Source organism: Sorex araneus, chromosome X, assembly GCF_027595985.1.
Source record: "Sorex araneus isolate mSorAra2 chromosome X, mSorAra2.pri, whole genome shotgun sequence".
NCBI lineage: Eukaryota > Metazoa > Chordata > Mammalia > Eulipotyphla > Soricidae > Sorex > Sorex araneus.
In genome coordinates, this window is record NC_073313.1 from 23448488 (window position 1) to 23467840 (window position 19353).

Here is a 19353-nt window from a genome sequence, read left to right on the forward strand (position 1 = left end):
TCCCAGCATCCCATATGGTCCCCCGAGCACCACCAGGAGTAATTCCTGAGTGCAGAGCCAGGAGTAACTACTGTGCATCGCTGGGTGTGACCCAAAAAGCAAAAAAATAAATAAATAAAAGGTAAAAGGATATTGGTTCTGGCATTTAAAAAAAAATCCCTTTATTAGGTCTTCCACTTTAAGTTTAACATGTGGGTTCCAGAAAACATCAAGCTGAGGATCTGAGCACAAGCAGTGAGAACCCCAAACTCCAGCATGGAAGGGGGACAGGAACTAGCAGTAGCAGTAGCAGGGAGCCAGGCCACAGAGTATCATCTCTGCCAGCCATGCACCCCCGCGATGTGTCTGCAGGGCAGACGTCTGAGCACTGCACATCACTGCTGCATCTGGGCACATGAGATTAATCTGGTGATTCCAGATACAGTTCACAGCCCCACAGTGGCTGTCTCTGGGGTTTGAGAAAAGCCCCTGAGAGCTGCAGCTATTTGCAGCCAGTGAGTTGGCCTGGAGAGAGATGTGTGGGAGCTGAGACCATCTGCCCTGAGTGTCTTACCCCGTCTAGTGTTACGTGTGTGTGTGTGTGTGTGTGTGTGTGTATGTGTGTGTGTGGTGGGGAGGGCCCAGATTCCATACGAAGGTCCATGGACACGGCCATGGCCCCTTCTCCATGAAGTTTTCAGGTAAGAATGATCCAGCAGGGCGGTTTACTTAGCCTTGAAATTGATGAGCAACTGCCATTTTCCGTTTTGCCACTGGATGGTGGTAAAGATGATTCCGAATAGGCCCTGCACTTCTGTGTGCTAAACCTCCAGCCCCTCCGCCCTCAATGGAGACAAGAAAAATAAGTCTGTATCCCCCATCTCATACCCTCCATATTTACACAACTGCTTTTGTTCCTAGAAATATTTCCAACCCTTACTCTAAGGTCAGGCTCACATCTTTCCTACTTTCCAAGTGTTTTCCAAATTTAAAACTCCCTCCTCAAACCTATCTGGCCATGGTATCCACATTCTTTAATGATAAAATACACATTGCATTATATAATTTGCTCAATTTTTATGTAATAGTCAGGGTGTTTTGGGGTTTGTTTTTTTTAAAGAGTATAAGCTCTTCAAAGGCAGGAGCAATGCCTGATAGATAATTCCCACATCTCTTCTAGAGCCTAACATAATGTGGAATGTATGAGTGGCTGGTGGTCAATAAATTGTTAGTTGATGGCTTGTAGGATGGGAAATGTGCTTTCCTTCCTGGTGATTTATTTTAGTCAAATATAGTTGTGCCTGGTAGCATAACCATGTGATTTCTTTAGATTTGTCTTCATTTTTCATCCTTGACAACTCTTGGTTTCAAACTTGTTGATGAGCAATAAGCATCCATTTTGCCTCGGGATCTGCTGACAGTTCTTTTATATGCATAGAGATTCTTCGAAAACAGAACTCTTCTCATCAAAGTACTATTTGGAAAGGGATATATAAACTTGACTTCAGTCTCCAGTGGTTGAATCCCAGTAGGAGAAACTCTGCAGATCCCCACAAACATCCTCATAGTCATTATGTGTCCTTATTTGCATGAAGTAAAGTCTCAGACATTGGCCACAATCAAAGTCAAATGTAAACACGAAAGGTTTTTCTTTTAAAAAATAACCTATGGGGCTTGGGCTCTAGCATAGCAGGTAGGGTGTTTGACTTGCACGCAGTGGACCTGAGTTCGATTCCCAGCATCCCATACGGTCCCCTGAGCACTGCCAGGAGTAATTCCTGAGTGGAGCACCAGGAGTAACTCCTGTGCATTGCCGGGTGTGACACAAAAAGCTAATTAATTAATTAATTAATTAATTAATTAATTAATTAAAATAAAAACCTAGTGGTTTTCCCAGATGAAGCATCAATGTGAATGAGACTATCATTCTAATGTTACTTAGCCAAGGATAGGCCAGGAATGTAGCTCAGTAGTTGCACACATGCCTTGAATGTGTGAGGTCCAGGGTTCCATTCCCAGCACCGCTGAAATCAAAAGCAGAATAGGGAGCTTAGACAACAGAAAGGCTTGCTCTAAGAGGTGAAATTAAATACAAATGCTACTGGCACAATATCAGCATATTTCTGTATCTCTGGTGAGTTTTAACACTGGAACGGCTCATTTCTCAGCATTGCAGAAGAGATTTCTTTGCCCATTCTCCCACGAGGCTCTCCTGCTAGGACTCTTGTCAAATTCCACAGCTTTGTCAATTCTTTCTATCTCACCTTTGCTATCAAACTGTCATCACAAGTGACCCCGCAAATCTTTGATATTCTTAGTACATCTTAATTTTTTTATAGTTCGCATCAGTGCCTTCTACTGCCTGCTATTGTTCTGGTAAAGAACGGAAGCAAGGGGCTTTCATGAGTCAGGACGGATTGCTCTTCGACTCTTCAATGTCTTTCATGTGTGCCCACATCACCCAGCCTCTCGGGGAAATACGGATTCTGATTCTTTCCAGGGTCGAGCCCACGACTCTGCATCTCTAAGTTCTTAGGTGATGTGGATACTGCTGCCCACTGGAGCACACTTTGGAGTAGCAAGGCTCATGTTTAGCTGCTGGGAACAGACCACTGGATTTGGAATCAGAAAAAAAAACAAGAATAAGTCCCGAGTCTCCAAGGTATGTGACTTTGGCCAAGTCCTGTCACCTCCCTGAGAAGCAGGTCTTTCATCTAGACTACGCGTAACAGCATCTCCTATTCCACTCAGGGTAAGAACGCAGCCGGATGAGGTATGTGAAGGCGCCCTGTTGCTGCACCCTTCCTTGAGGTGTGTGATTATGATTGCTATTGCTTTGATGACTTACTACTTTCCCATACATAGCAGCTCTTTGAGGGCCGTGACCACCCGTTGAGTAAATACACACGTAAGCTCTTTCCCCCCTTTGATCCAGCAGGCAATAATGGGTGCTCCATCTACATTCTCAATACTCAGATTGGCAGTTTGTTGCTCTTTAATGACTCCATCTGAGTCATTACGGATGATTGGATCCATCCTACCGCTGAGCACACAGCTCCTAAATTCCTAGGCAGGCAGAGCTGTCAGTGGGGATGGGCCGAAGGAGGCAAGGCAGGGTGGGGGGTGGGGGGTCCCAAACCTCATCATGCTCCATAGAGTTCTTCACAGAAGCCTTGGGTAGTGACTGAGTTTGGAAGCTCTGGGAGGTTGGGGGCTCCTATTTCAAGGTTCTCTTCACTCCCCCGCCACCAGCGAGGCACACAAGAAAGGGATTCTCTCTAGCATTTTAGGTAAGAGAGTTAGTAATGGCTCCTTGTTCACTTAATTTACATGACTGCAGTGTTTCCCCGGAAATCTTGCCTACATAAGTAGATCTGCAAGCACTTCAAAGGAAGCATATCCTCAGAATTGTCAGAGATCAGGAGAATCAGGAACAGCTTTAGCTACCAAGTCCTTTGAAACTGGAATGTAAAATTCTGCTGACTAATTTAGGTCATCACCTGCCCCCCCCACACACACACCTTCCCTTTTCGAAGATTTCTTTTGATAGGGTTATAAAACAAATCTTTAGTTATTAGGATCAAAATCAAATCCCATGAAAACTTCTCTCCCTACTGACTTAACTTTGCCTCAGATCGCCCAACTAAATCATCCCTTTGGGAAACTTGAACAGTTCTTAAACCTGAACGTGCTTGCCAATTCCCAGGAACTTATTAATGTGAAAATTCTGATTCAGACCTGGGACAGCAAGCCATGTCTGACAAGCTCCTCAGGCTGCCGTCGTCAGACTGAGATTCACCCTGACGTTAGCAGTGGACCGGCAGCCCAAGGACCACTGTGTCCCCTGCTCGAACTGCCATTTCATTCCCCCAGGCGTCAGAGCACGACTGATTCAACTTCTCCCACTCACAACTCTTTTTTTGCCACAGAAATTTTATGCAACCCCGAGTATACAAAGTAGGTATACAGATCAAACATATCTGTAGCACTGTCATCCTCATCCCATTGTTCATCAATTTGCTCGAGCTGGCACCAGTAACATCTCCATTGTGAGACTTGTTGTTACTGTTTTTGGCATACCGAATACGCCATGGGTAGCTTGCCAGGCTCTGCTGTATGGGCAGGCTACTTTCGGTAGCTTGCCAGGCTTTCTGAGAGGGGTGGAGGAATCAAACCCCCCTCAGCTGCGTGCAAGGCAAACGCCCTACTCGCTGTGCTATTGCTCCAGTATACTGATAATAAATCAGAACTTTACCACATTTTTGCAAGCCCCACAATTAGATCCCGTGTGGGGTCTCAACATACAGTTTAAGATGATAGGTGCTGAGGCAGTGGTTCTCCGAAGAAGCAGACCCTTGGGGCTTATCTAAATAAACATTTTAGGGCTCACCCTCAGAATTGCTGCTTAGTAAGTTCTGGGGAGACCTAAGAGTTGTATTTCTAATAATTTTCCAAGGTGATGCCATTCCTCCTGGCCCAGGGAACATACCTGGACAGGATATTGGGCCCCAAAGGGACTGGCTTTCCTGCACTAGCCAGTTATTCTTTTTTTTTTTTTTTTTTTGCTTTTTGGGTCATACCCAGCGATGCTCAGGGGTTACTCCTGGCTTTGCACTCAGGAATTGCTCCTGGCAGTGCTTGGGGGACCATATGGGATGCCGGGGATAGAACCCGGGTCGGCCACGTGCAAGGCAAATGACCTCCCCGCTGTGCTATCGCTCTGGCCCCCTAGCCAGTTATTCTTACACACCAAAAGGGTTTCTGAGAATTCAAATCAGCATAGTTCAATTCTGCCACTATAACCCTCGAGAAAGCATCAAATTCCACAGGTCAAGAGTTTCAGTCTCCCAAGACCACCCTCCACCTCAAATACTGGCCACAAGCTTAAGCTGCCCCCTGGGCTACTGGCTGACCAGCAATAGACGTGACCACTTCTGAATTCTGAGGGACAGGTCCAGATGATGATGATGATGATGATGATGATGATGATGATGATGATGATGATTACTATTTGGATCTAATGGTTGTAAATTAGAGGTTCTCGGATCCCTCCGCAGGGTCAACAATGAGTTTGCTAGAACAGGCCATGTGGAACTCAGGAAACTTGTTTACTCACTAAATTGCTGCTTTGTTAGGAAGATTCTTAAAGGACTTGAATCAACAGCTGAGGGAAGAGATGCAGGGGGCACGGGAGTAAGGCCTTAAACTTCCAGGCCCTCTCCAGGGCACCTTTCTCCCTCAGGTCTCCTTGTGTTCACCAGCCCAAAAACTCCACGAAGTTTCTCCTTTGGGGCAAAAGTGGGAGCTTCTGTCCATAGGCATGACTGAGTAGCCCATTAACAATTGAGTTTAACCTCCTGCCCTTTTCCCCACCCTGGAGGCTGGGCTGGAAGCTGTCTGGAAGTTCCAACCCTCTCATCACTCACAGGGCTGGTTCCCCAGGCAACCAGCTGCCATCCTGAAGAGTTTTCCAAAAGTTACCTTCATTAGCATGACAAGAGACACTTTTTTGTCGCTCACCACACTTAGGGAAATGCCAAGGGTTTGGGAGCTATGACTGAAAACCAGATATGTATGAGAAAGATGTCCTTTGGCCATCTGAATGACCAAAGCGTGTGCTTATAAATCAGTATATTACAGACAGCCACTGCTATAAAGCCTCCTCCTAAATGTGGTCTCTCCCTCTAGACATGCAAATAACAGAAGTGATTTGCTCGGCAGTTCATTCTGAATCAGGCTGTAATGGGTGCTGTGCAGAGGATACGACTTAAGTCCGAACCTTTGAAGTTTGCAGCGGAAGGCAAGCTAATTGGTCAGAAAGCCGTAACCAGTGCTTGTCCCCAGGTGCTAAAATTTGGGGAGAAAGAGCTGAGGGCGTTTTGAGATGGGAGGTGAAAGCAGAGTTCTGGCGACTATCACCAGGTGATTGCCAAAGCTTGCTTGCTTCCAAAGCTTCCCACCCATAGGGGCAGCAGAGTGTCATGGGCACTGTGGTGGTGGTGGGTAGCAATAATGATGTACACCAGAACCACAAACTTGGAAGCTGCTACTACCAACCTTATATGAAAAGTCTAGACAAACTTTTGTAAATACCTAAGCCTGTAATAATGGAGGGGGAAAGACTTCCCACGTAGATCACCTTTGCAGAAACTCGATAGACAGTAAACCAGAGAAGCATAGCAGGTACAAACAGGAGATACATTTGGAATTCTGAGGTAGGGACCGAGCTCTGTTGGCAGGGGCGAGGTACCCACGGGGAAGGAGGGCCCTGATAGCTAGTGTTTAGTTCCAACTATTGTGCCAGTGCTGAAGGAGAACTGGAGTGAAGTTCACTGAGTGCTGGTTTGGGCACTGCAGCTTAAGTATTGCTTTGTAACATGCTCCAAAGTTTGAGCTGTTGGAACTATTGATGCGTCCTTGATCTAGTTACTCAGCCTTTCTGGGTCTAATTTCCTCACTCGTAATGTGGGATTGGAAATACTGAAAATCAGAGGAGAGTACATGTGAGAAAGAACTTTGTAACATGCACCATACATAAAGTCATACAAACAGCACGATGTCTGCATTGACTGTGCACAGGATTGTGTGGGGCAAGAGAAAAAATTATTGAGGATTTCCAGGGAAGAAGCAGCTACCCCTAAGCCAAATAGGTTAAATATTTCACATCACCGTCTCCTCTAAAACATGTTGTCTACCTTCTACTAACCAGAAGCATCACTAGCGTGGCCTCCCATAACTAACACCTGTATTATTACATCCACCTAAAATGTAGCATACCTGATTGTCCGTTGCCTTACACTTTAAAAACCCTGGATGTAGAACATTCATTTTAGAAGACAATGGCTACATTTAGTGGCATAATTGAAATTTAAATTTTATCTAAAAATTTATTTCCTCATTTGCTCTAGCCACTTTTCAAGCACTCAATAGTCGCATATGCCTGCAACAATAAACTGCAGAATCATCATCAGAGGAAGAATCTATTTGGCAGTGCTGCATTTCACAGATGAAGTAATTTATATCTCATATAGTTAGCTAATAAGCAGTAAAATCAAGATTAAAGCAAAGCTGACATTAGGTGTTATTTAAACAAGTAGACCTGGTTATTGCCAGGAAAATTAGAAAACAATAAGGCATGGCCCCCATGGTACCTGATGGCCTTAAGGTGATTTTTAAATCAGTAGCAGAGGAAAGACTGTTTTTGAGTTTTCACATGTGAAGAGCTTGGAAGCTGCTACTACCAACCTTATATGAAAAGTCTAGACAAACTTAAGATCAACTTTTTTGAGGGTTGGAGGGATGGTACAGTGGGTAGGGTGCTTCCATTCTATGAAGCTGATCCGGGTTCTATCCCCAGTAGCCCATAAGATCCCTGCATCCCACAAGGAGTGGTTCTGGAGCGCAGAGCCAGAGGTAAGTCCTGAGCATAACCAGGTGTGGCAAAAAAATGCCAAATAAATAAACAACTTTTTTTTGGGGGGGGACACATTAGAGATCTGAACTTGCAGGACAATATGCCATCTTAAAAATCTCTGAAAATATAGAGGTCTATCTGGAGAGACAATAACCCAGTGTACTTACCCCAGCAAAAGCCTCTGGTAGAAAAGGTTAAGTGGTAATTTTTACAAATTGCTGGAAACTGGGTGTGGGTTAGCAGGAGACTGTAGTTACTGTTTCTGTAAGGATGGCAGAACAGACGGATCATACTTTCTTGCTTCTCTGGCAGCACCACTAGGTTCCCAAGGTGAATAAGTTGCAAGGCAAGGTAGAACAGAAATCATGAAAAACAGCCGGTATCATAATGTAGGCCTGCTCTCAGGGGAGAGGAATTGGTTAGAGGCCAATTCTGAAACTTCAGCCCGGGTTCTCCTCACTGTCACCCTTCCTCTCTTACCCAAAGGGAAGAAAAAGATTCCAACGTTATCAGGACTTGAAGGAAATTGATCTGGAGTAATGTAGTCAGGAAGAGAGCATGCAATAGTGGGGAAAAAACACTTGAGAACTGCAGAAATATTAGGGAAGATCACAGTCCTAAGACATATCTATTTAAAGACTGATATTGCACCAGAAGATTCTATAACATTTCCCCTCCCTACGCATAGGCACCACAGCCATAGGTGTTTGGTATGAACTATGACACAGGAGATTATAACTGAAAGAGTCACAACACACAGATTCTCTGAGAAGGGAAGCTCAAAGTCCAGCGTGGAGACAGAAACAATGTATGGAAATTGGAAGCTTCTAGTATCTTCACACAATAAGCAAATACATCACAACTCCTAAATTAACTTAAGTCTTCATGGCAATGGCTCATCTACTGCGGGGTCAGTGAACTGATACAACATGTGCAGCTTTGTGGGGAAAAATGTACAAGCATGTCAAAAGAAAATATGTCTGAATGAAGAGGGAAAAGGCGACATCAGAACCATACTCAGATATAACATTATGGTAGAATTATCAGACAAGAAGTTTAAAAATATCTATAATGTTATTCAAGATCAAGATCAGAGAGGTACAAGTAGAGATATGGAAACTCAGGATAAGTTAGAAAAGATTATAGAAACCAAAACCATAGCAGGAATAAAGCATAATGGACTCATCAGCAGAGAACACAGTCCATGAAGCACAGTGAGCCTAAATACATAGAGATAAAGAATGAAAATATTGTGAAGTGAAAATAATGTGAAGTTAGTGCAGCAGTGCACCTCTGGGTAATCCAGCCAGGGTGGAACAGAAGTAATGTGGGGACCTCCAGGGCTCCAGAGCACTAGTTGGGAGAATCCATCAATTTCTTTCTTCCAAAATAACGATACAAACTGCAGATCCAGGTAGTTCAGGTAACATCAAGGAGGGTATGACAATGACAAAATAATACTTAGGCAACCTATACTTAGTTCTCACCACATTCAAATTATAGAAAACCAAAGACAAAGGGGAAATCTTGAAAGGAGTGATAGAGAGAAGTGGGAAGTCACCTTATATTACAGAGGTATAAGGATAACAATCACATTAGTCTTCTCACCAGAAACCACACAAGCAAAAATTAGTGACATATAAGGTCCTATATCTATATATATACTATTTATATATATGTATATACACATAGATAGATAGATGATATATAGATAGATATCACATGCTATATATGTATATGTATGTATATATATATATATACATAATATATTTGTATATGGTTTCTCCTGGCTCTGCATTCAGGAATTATTCCTGGAGGTGCTTGGAGATCGAAGCATATGGGATGCTGGGGATCGAACCCGAGTTGGCTGTGTGCAAGGCAAGCACTCTACCCTTTGTACTATTTCTCCAGTCTCGGGAGTGAAATATATTAAGAGCTGAAATAAAGCATCAATCTAAAGTTTTCTATGTAGCAAAATTATACTTCAATGTGAAGAACACATAAGAATTTCCTCAGACAAAAGTGGATAGAAGTTGGGGCTGACAAGATAGTTCAGTGGTATGGCATGTGCTTAGTGTGTGTGAGGCCTGGATTCAGTTCTCCAGCACTGCAGAGCCCCTCAGCAAGCACCACCAGGCTTTAGACCTGATGGCCCCCAAATACCCTGGGGCTGGATCAAGTATTTGTGGGAAAGACCCCCCAGTTGAAAAAATGAGTGAATTTTTTGCCCTGCAAGAAATGTTTTTCAAGTAGGAGAGTAACATAGATTTTTTTTTAATTCACATGGATATAAAGAATAGTATGAAGGAAGGAATGAAGGTAAGCTGCAACCTTCTTAGTTTTCATATCTGAACAGATCTAAAAGGTAACTATTTTGTAAATTAATGCTAACAAGGGATTACACGCATAGATAAGTAGAAAGATTATCAGCTATGTTGCCAAGGAGGGGAAGGAGGAAGTGAGAATACAACTGTACTACACAGGAAACAAAACAGTATTATTAGAAACTGAACTTAGGTTTACATCTATGTTGTAAGTGCTAGGGAAACACTAAACTACTTTGTTTTTTGTTTTGTTTGGGGCTACCACTGGCAATGCTCAGGGCTTACTCCTGGCTCTGTGCTTGGGCTTATGTGGCAGTGCTCAGGAGGTCATCTGTGGTACAAGGAATCAAACTGAGGTAGGTTCCATGCAAGGCAAGCACCTTACCCCTTGTGTGACTCTGGCCCCAAACACTAAGCTTTTCTGAAAGAAATATAGTTGAGATAAATGCAATGGATTCATATAAAAAATTCTTTGAGCCATTACCCCTGCTGCTCCTGGGGTACTCCTGGCTCTACACTCAGGAATTATTCCTGGTGGACTCGGGGGACCATATGGAATGCCAGGGATAGAACCCAGGCCAGCCGCATGCAAGGCAAGCACCCTACCCACTATACTATCAGTCCAGAACTAAAATTCTTAACTAAGATCATACCAGGCAAAAAAAAAGGGAGACAATCAAACAAATAGAGAACAGTTACAACCATGGTATATGTTAACCCATAAAGTTTCCTCATGTTTTCTAAAACATTGGCAGCTCAAGTGGTTTTTCTATGGGAGCAATAGCACAAGCAGGTAGGGCATTTGCCTTGCACGCGCTGACCAGGGTTCGATTCCTCTGTCTCTCTCAGAGAACCCGGCAAGTTACTGAGAGTATCCCGCCCACACGGCAGAGCCTGGCAAGCTCCCTGTGGCGTATTCGATATGCCAAAAACAGTAACAACATGTCTCACAATGGAGACATTACCGGTGCTGCTCGAGCAAATCGATGAGCAATGGGATGACAGTGATACAGTGATGTTAACCCAAACAATCAGTAATTATATTAAGTGTGAACATTATAAATATACTAATTTTAAAACAGTATGACAGAGTGGAATTAATCAAAACAAGATTCAACCCTGTTGTTTCTAAGAAACTTGCTTTAAATATAAGGGTGCATTGAAAATAAAAAGATTGGGGCTGAAGAAATAGTACAGTGTGTAGGGCATTTGCCTTGCACATAGCCAACCCAAGTTTGATCCCCAACATCCTGAACACTATCAGGAGTATCTGCTGAGCATTTCTAGGTGTGGTCCCTAAAACAAAAACAAATAAGTAAAGGGATAGATAAGAATAAACCATCACTGTATCACTGTCATCCCGTTGCTCATCAATTTGCTCGAGCAGGCACCAGTAACGTCTCCATTGTGAGACTTGTTATTACTGTTTTTGGCATATCGAATATGCCACAGGGAGCTTGCCAGGCTCTGCCTTGTGGGCGGGATACTCTCGGTAACTTGCCGGGTTCTCTGAGAGAGATGGAGGAATCGAACCCTGGTCAGCGCGTGCAAGGCAAATGCCCTACCTGGTGCCCTATTAATGACTAAAATAGTTTCTATCAGTTTATTTATTACAGTCACGTGTTTTTTCTTCAACATGAACCTTTTTTGTATTTTCCATTTTGGTGTAAAATGAATCTACATTTTTCTCCACCAATTATTTCTAGAATGATAAAAACAGAGAATCTGTGGATGCTTGTAAAATGTGTAAGATTTACCACTAGAATGTCTGAAGAGAGCATAATATGTAGAGCACTTATCTTGCAGCCACCAACCCATTGTTGATTCCCAGTACTCTGTGTAATTCTCCAAGCCATGTTGAGATCCATACAAGTGCACAGGAAAAGGAATAAGCTCTGATCACTGCAGGGATAACACCAGGAACAAACTCTGAGCACTGCAAGAATAAACCATGCTAACACTAGTCAAAAGAAAGTAGGAGTACCTGTTAATACATGTTAGATATGGCTGACTTCCAGACAAGAAAAATTATCAGAAATAAAGAGGTCATTACATAGTGATAAAGGTGTAAATTCTCCAAAGAGACATAATAATCCTAAATAAATAGGCATCAAAAAACAAAGCATAAGAGGAAAGAAGTAATAAAATCAAAATGAGAAATAAACAAAACTAGTAGTTGGAGATTTCATCATTTCCCTGTCAGTAAATGACCAAGCAAAGAGGTAAAAAGTTAGTAAGGATTTATATGACTTAGATTCACATCTAAGTGAGGGGCAAAATGTCCAAAATTCTGGGAAGAATAATTATCCATCTTTTGTAAAGATGGATCCTATAGAAAATAGAGGTTAAGTTTGAGAAGCAAGACATGGGAGACAGTGAGATCCCTTTCCTCCACTCAGGAAACTGCTCTTACTTTTTAAGAAAGAGGCTTTGAATAGGTTAATTGCAGAAGGAGAAAACAGGAGATATATTCTGCCATCTTTTACCAGAATGCAATTTGGGAAGGTTTTCTTTGATGCAACAGCAACAAAAAAAGAGTTTGCAACCAAATAACCTTAAGAAACAATATCCGTGGTTTACCGTTATCATATTCCCACATGGAGTGCATAGTAACATATTGTACCAGTTCCTATGTGAAGACATCTATTTAACTTCAGCATTTATCACATCTTTTTCTTCATGGATACTTTCCACTTTTTTGGTGACCCTTATTAAGGCTTATCCCAAGGAATGAATATGCTTTAGGACTGTCACTGTCACTGTCATCCTGTTGCTCATCGATTTGTTCGAGAGGGCACCAGCAACGTCTCTCATTGAGAGACTTATTGTTACTGTTTTTGGCATATCCAATATGCACGGTAGCTTGCCAGGCTCTGCCGCGCGGGGCTTGATACTCTCGGTAGCTTGCTGGGCTCTCCGAGAGGGGCAGAGGAATTGAACTGGGGTCGGCCGAGTGAAAGGCGAAAACCCAACCGCTGTGCTATCGCTCCACGCTGAAAATACCATATCCCTCAAAAGAAGACGGAATCAATAGAACTTTTGGATTTTGGATTTTGGAGTTTATTCAAGTGTCAGGAATTGAACTCTGAAGTTCCAGACATGCACTTGACCATTGAGCCATATCTCTGGCCCTGAGTCAATAGAATTTAAAGGGGGAAATGGTAATGCTGACTTAAAAGTTCCCATTTGGTTGCATACATATGAGGATGATATAGATCATTACAACAGAGAACGCGTTGAATAACCATTTTGGAGAGAAATTCTGCTCTGGATCAGTATCAGTTGAAATGTTGCCATACTGTGTATTTACAGATCTTCAGGAGGCAAAGGGAAAGTCAAACCTAGAGTCTGGAAGAGTAGTGAGGTATGGATGTGAATTGGGGATTAGTCAGCATACATGGTGACAAAATCAAACCGTGGAGGTGGAATTCACTTTCCAAGAGTTGTTTATTTGAATGTGATGAGATCAGAAGTGCCAGAGACAGAATCTTTAAAAATACCAAATATAAACAGTAGATAGAAGAGTTAATTAAATAAAAACCCTAGAAAACTAGGTAGAGAACTAGGAGGGGAGGAGAAAGTTAGATCATAGATTTTATTATGGGGAACGGGGGGCTGGTTTCAAACCATATATAATTTTTGAGCATTTCTGTTTACCAGGCACATGGGAGAGGGTGCAGCTGTAAAGAAATTAGACCCATTCATTAATGGAGCCTATTGGATATGCGTGAAAATTTCAACATGCTTAACTATCTTAGATACTTTTGAAGTACTACTTTGACCCCACATAATAGACCTGACTATCTGTGCTGAGAGTTTAAGGAAACAAGAACTGAAAAGTAGCCATTGTCATTACCTGTTTAGATGTCGTTGAGTTTTGAAAGAATCCCGGGATACACTATAGTCTAGACCCTATGGATTGGTTTGAGAAGTGAGTGGGAGGTGGTGAGAAGATGAAGTTAGCAAGCATGAATCACTCTTTAGAGCGTAGTTGGAGACAGAAAATGTATAAAGCTTTTTAAAGGGGGGGAAATGTGGCAGAAGTTGGAAGGGAAATGGGGTCAGTGAGGCCTTTTTTAAAATATGGGAGAGACATAAGACTATTTCTAAATTCATGGAAAGGAATTCATATAAAAAGTTAGGGTATGCAGGAGAAGATCAAAGCTACTATTAAGAAGGACAAGAAAGCCAGAACCTAATAGAAGGAATTGATCTTAGACAGAGAGTAACAGACTTCATTTTCACAGGTGGAAAGGATAGAAACAGATAGGTATGTTTATGGATAGAGTGTCAAAAAAAGTGAGGATAATTTCTGGCTGATGGCTTGAGGTTTTCTCTGTTAAGACTGAAAACAAGGTCAGTAACTGAAAGTGAGTCTTGTAAAGTGCAAAACAAAGAGCATTTGTCTAATATCTGTGGGCTTGGAGACAACTGACAAGGAATGGAAAGAGACTAAGTAGTAAATCTCAAGGACACAATCTCATGAAATTTTGAGTATGAAAGCAGAGTCTCTCCTTCCCATCTGTCTCCAAATAGAGAAGTATAGAAAAGAAATTGAAGTGGAAGTGAGAGCCAAGTTGAGAGAGTTCATATGAGATATATTTAAATTTCATTTTAAATATGTGAGTTCCATAGAAGCAAGGATTTCTTTCTTCTCTGCTGCTTCTCCTAAGTGATAGTTTGTGAGTCTAGGGGCCACTCCTTGTAATTCTCAGCCAACCTGGCTGGTGGTTCAATGTGGGGGGTCCGAGGATTCAATTACTTTCATACTTCGGAGAATGAAAGCTTTCTTAAGTCCAGGAGACCTTTGGTATCTGTCTCATCGGTGGAGTCTGAAATTATCTTAAACGGTGCAAATAGAGGTTGGGATGGTGGGATCCCCTAAGATGACACAGCCTTCCAATTCTGTGAGATGTCACAGAATTTTCAACCTTGGCAATATATGGTAGAATCACTAGAGGAATTCTGTAATCCAGTGTAATTCTGCATCCAATGTAATACCTAGCTCTCATACCTACAAATTCTCATTCCAGTGGTCTGAAAACAGGGTGGCTTGATCCAATCAGGTTGTTTTGGTTTGCACCAGCAGCAGCATCCACATCCCCTGAGACTGTGAAAACTGCAGAATCTCATGTTCCATCCAGACCTAGTAGACCAGAACCTACATATTTTACCAAGATGCCAAATGATTTGTGTATATGAGAAGTGCTGGTCTAGAGCATTGTCTAGTATGGAGCCACATATGGGTGCACTTTAAACTCCCCCAGGAAATCCTAACATGCAACTGAGTTGAGTCTTTTTATGGCTACACAGAAAAAGAGATTCCTTAAAGTTGTATTTTTACATACTAAGAATTTCATGCATGTAAAAACTGGTGTAACTAAAATAAGGCCTGAGTTGACAGTACTGTAGCAAAGTTAGTTTTGTGATTTTGATCATACACTATGATTATGTAAGATGTTATCACTAGTGGAAGCTGGAGAACCGATATAGAACTCTAAACTATATAACTTCTGTGTGCGAGTCTTAAATTATTTTTTAAGTTAAAAAGAAAACAAAATATTTTAGCTGAGAGAGAGCCTGCCTAGGATGGAGAGCAGCTGTTCTCTATCATCATCTATGAAACAAATAGACTCCATCATTCATTCAGAGGGGGTTGCTGCAGGATTTAAAGCAGAAGAAAGACTGGTATGGATCTATTTTTTTTTGGAAAAAATCTGGTTCCAGTTTAGAGGATAGACTAAAAGCAATATATTGTATTATATATTATATAATATAATATTATAATATAATATAGTAATTTATTATGTGATATATAACATAAAATATATGCTATATGTTACATAATGTATAAATATACTGTTATATAAATATATAGTGTGTAGTCTATTTTATATGCTATATATTATATTGTATAGTATTCTATACAATATATGTACTATATATTATATAGTATGTATTATATATGTGAGGTAGGAAACTCTTCCTGCCCTTCAGACAGATAATAAAGATTAGGGCAAAATCCAGAGTAATAGAAATAGAACACCAGAGGACGCATTAGAAAAAATTTGAGGGAAAATCAACAAGATTTGAAGAATGGTGCAAGAATTATCAACCATGGCTATATGTATAGGCCCTGGGAAGGCTTTTAAAGCACAGATACCTAAGCCCTTGCCACAGAATTCCCAATTAAAGGTGTGAAGGGTGGATTTAGAGTTCTGTAGTTGGTTCAAAGAGGCACGTGAAAAGCAAAGATTCAGTCTGAGGATGCTGAAAGTGCAGGGACCCCTCAGGTGTTTATTCAGTCCAGGAAAGCAGGGACCTGCAGAGGAGGACAAGTAGAGAGAGGGCAGCAGGATACAGGAGAGCTGGCCCTTCTCTTCCATTTGTTTTTTAAATTATATTTTCATTTGTTTCATGTTGATGAAAATCATAAATTGGAGTGAAAATGTGTGAATCCATAATCTTCCGCCATAGCTATCTTCTTGTTGCTACCGTGTGTGTGTGTGTGTGTTGTTTGGGGGACACACCTGGCTTTGTGCTCAGGAGTCACCCCTGCAGGTATGTGGGGGACCATATGGAGTCAGGGATTGAACTTGGGCCCCCAGCTTGCAAAGCATGCACACTAGCCCTTTGAGCAGTCTGCCTGGTCCGTAAATATGTATTTTTAAGAGAAAACAAAAACTTGGCTTCATTTTTTTTATGCTGTCTAAATAATACCACCCCTTTTGGTTAGGGCTGGAGTGATAGCGCAGCGGGTAGGGTGTTCACCTTGCATGCGGCCGACCCGGGTTCGATTCCTCCATCCCTCTTGGAGAGCCCGGCAAGCTACCAAGAGTATCCCGCCTGCATGGCAGAGCCTGGCAAGCTACCCGTGGCGTATTCAATATGCCAAAAACAGAAAAAACAAGTCTCACAATGGAGATGTTACTGGTACCCGCTCGAGTAAATCAATGAGCAACAGGATGACAGTTGACAGTGACAGTAACAGAATCCTATGTCAGATATCTTTTGATTAAGCTCACCTATTTATATAAACAGAAACTCTGAGCGCTGGAGTCCATGCTTTGGAAACAAAGTGAACATTCTCCTTTAAAAAATTTTTTGTATTGAATGACAGTGATATGCACAGTTATAAGGTAGTTCATGATTGGTTGTCAGTTATATAATGTTCCAACATCTGTCCTTTCACTAGTGTACATTTCCCACCACCAATGTCTCCAGTTTCCCTCCCCCACCTCCTGCCTGCCTCTGTGAACAGGCACTTTTCTTCTCTCTCTCTCTCTCACTCTCTCTCTCACTCTCTCTCTCATTTTCTCTCTCTTTCTCTCTCTCTCCTCTCTCTCACTCTTGCCCATCCCTCTCTCTCGTCATCTCTTCCTCTTTCATTTTGGGCATTATGGTTTGCAATACAGATACTGAAAGGTCATCATGCATATATCCCTTTACCTACTTTCAACACTCAGTTCTTGTCCAGAGTGATCATTTCCTTCATTGTCATTGTCACTGTCATCCCGTTGTTCATCGATTTGCTCGAGTGGGCACCAGTAATGTCTCCATTGTGAGACTTGTTACTGTTTTTTGGCATATCGAGTACGCCATGGGTAGCTTGCCAGGCTTATTATTATTATTATTATATTCATTATCATTATTTTTGATTTTTGGGTCACCCTAGTGATGTTCAGGCGTTACTCCTGGCTCTGCACTCAGGACTCCCTCCTGGTGGTGCTTGGGCAACCATATGGGGTGCCAGGGATCAAACTCGGGCCGGCCGTTTTCAAGGAAAACGCCCTACCCACTGTACTATCACTCTGGCCACAAGAGTGATCATTTCTAACTACTATTGTCATACTGGTACCTTCTCTGTCCTAACTACTCTTTGCCCCCCACACACTTGTGGCAGGCTTCCAACCATTGGTCAATGGATGTTTGGGAGCATCCTCCTTTTGACTTACTGTCGGCCTCTCTGGATATTCTGGACACCCTCTCTCCCCCACCCCCACCTTCCAAGCTTTCTCCTAAAGTGATCTGGACATTCGTCTAAGCTTTCTCTATGCAAAGCTTTACTTTGGGGCTGGTTAGTTTTTGGATTCTGTCAAACTACTCTTTGGAATGTGCCCAAATGTTGCAACAAGTGCAGAATGGCATGGCTGCGTCCCATTCCCCTAGGTGAGCATGCAGGGCTGAGCTTCAGCACTCAGCACTCCTGCAGATAAACTCCAGATGCCAGGATCCGTACTCAGGGCCTCAGTGGGAAGCAGCTGCTGGCTAATGGTTTGTCTTTTACTGGGTGAACAACCAAAGCCACCAGTTTCTGCCTTGTGGAAACAAGCAGGGTTTCCCCACTGAGAGTTGCTTGTGGTCTACTGGGATGTCTTTACAAAGCTGATTGAGGCATCATTGGGAAAATGTTTCCACTTCAAAATGGTCTATCTATTCTTTAGCATTTCAATTTTCCACACTTTTGCCCCTCTGTAACTCAAGAGAAGTTACAAAGCCCACTAGCACCTGTTTGAATAATACACAGCTACCTCTTAACATATAATAAACACATTGCAGAGTTTAACAAATGTGATGGGGAAAATAATAAGATAAAAGTTACAGGGATATTTCTGGTTTCTAGCTTTTCCTAGGATATTGTCTCTACTTTCTAGTAGCTGTGTTACATGGCAATGGAGTAACACCTAAATTCTTCCATTTCTTAAATTAATCCAAACTTAGTTTGAGGTTGGTTCATAATGATTTTGATCAATGCTTAGAAAAGGAGAGAGAAAATTGTTAAAAGGAAGAAGGGTTTTTTTTTTGCTTTTTTTTTGGGGGTCACACCTGGCGATGCACAGGGGTTACTCCTAGCTCTGCACTCAGGAATTACCCCTGGCCGTGCTCAGGGGACCATATGGGATGCTGGGATTTGAACCCGGATAGGCCGTGTGCGAGGCAAATGCCCTACCTGCTGTGGTATCTCTCCAGCCCCAAAAGGAAGAAGTTTTAAATCTCTTATTTATAATTCCAATATTCTATTCCTACAAGAATGGATGTACTAATATTTGCATCTGTATCTGTATTCCTTTGAGAATTGGTCTGGAAAAACATCATTCTGCTGTTTATTTTTATTTTCTATTTAAGTTGCCACACATATATACTTGTAGATACATAGGTGCATATACTGATAAATATATAAAGGTACATAAAAACAAAAAATTCTTTTTCCCCACAGGGGTTAGGAGGACTGGTCAATGGTTGAAACTAACCACAAGTGTGTGGAGGGCTGAGGGTAGGTAAGATAAAGAAGAGACCAGTATGACAATAGCACTGCACTGCACTGCACTGCCGTCCCGATGCTCATCGATTAGCTCGAGTGGGCACCAGTAACTCTCCATTGTGAGACTTGTTGTTACTGTTTTTGGCATATTGAATATGCCACGGGTAGCTTGCCAGGCTCTGCCATGCAGGCGGGATACTCTTGGTAGCTTGCCGGGCTCTCCAAGAGGGATGGAGGAATCGAATCCAGGTTGGCCACATGCAAGGCAAACGGTCTACCCGCTGTGCTTTCACTCCAGTCCCAGTATGACAATAATAGCTGGAAACGATCACTCTGGACAAGATCCAAGATCTGAGGGTTAAAAGTAGGTAAAG

At 42.2% G+C, this 19353-nt stretch overlaps 1 protein-coding gene across 4 annotated transcripts in view; it reads left to right on the forward strand.

The window, feature by feature from the left end:
* The window catches only part of PTCHD1 (patched domain containing 1), a 65314-nt gene that overhangs the window by 8414 nt on the left and 37547 nt on the right, over positions 1–19353 (forward strand). The gene's annotated exons all lie outside the window — the stretch shown is intronic.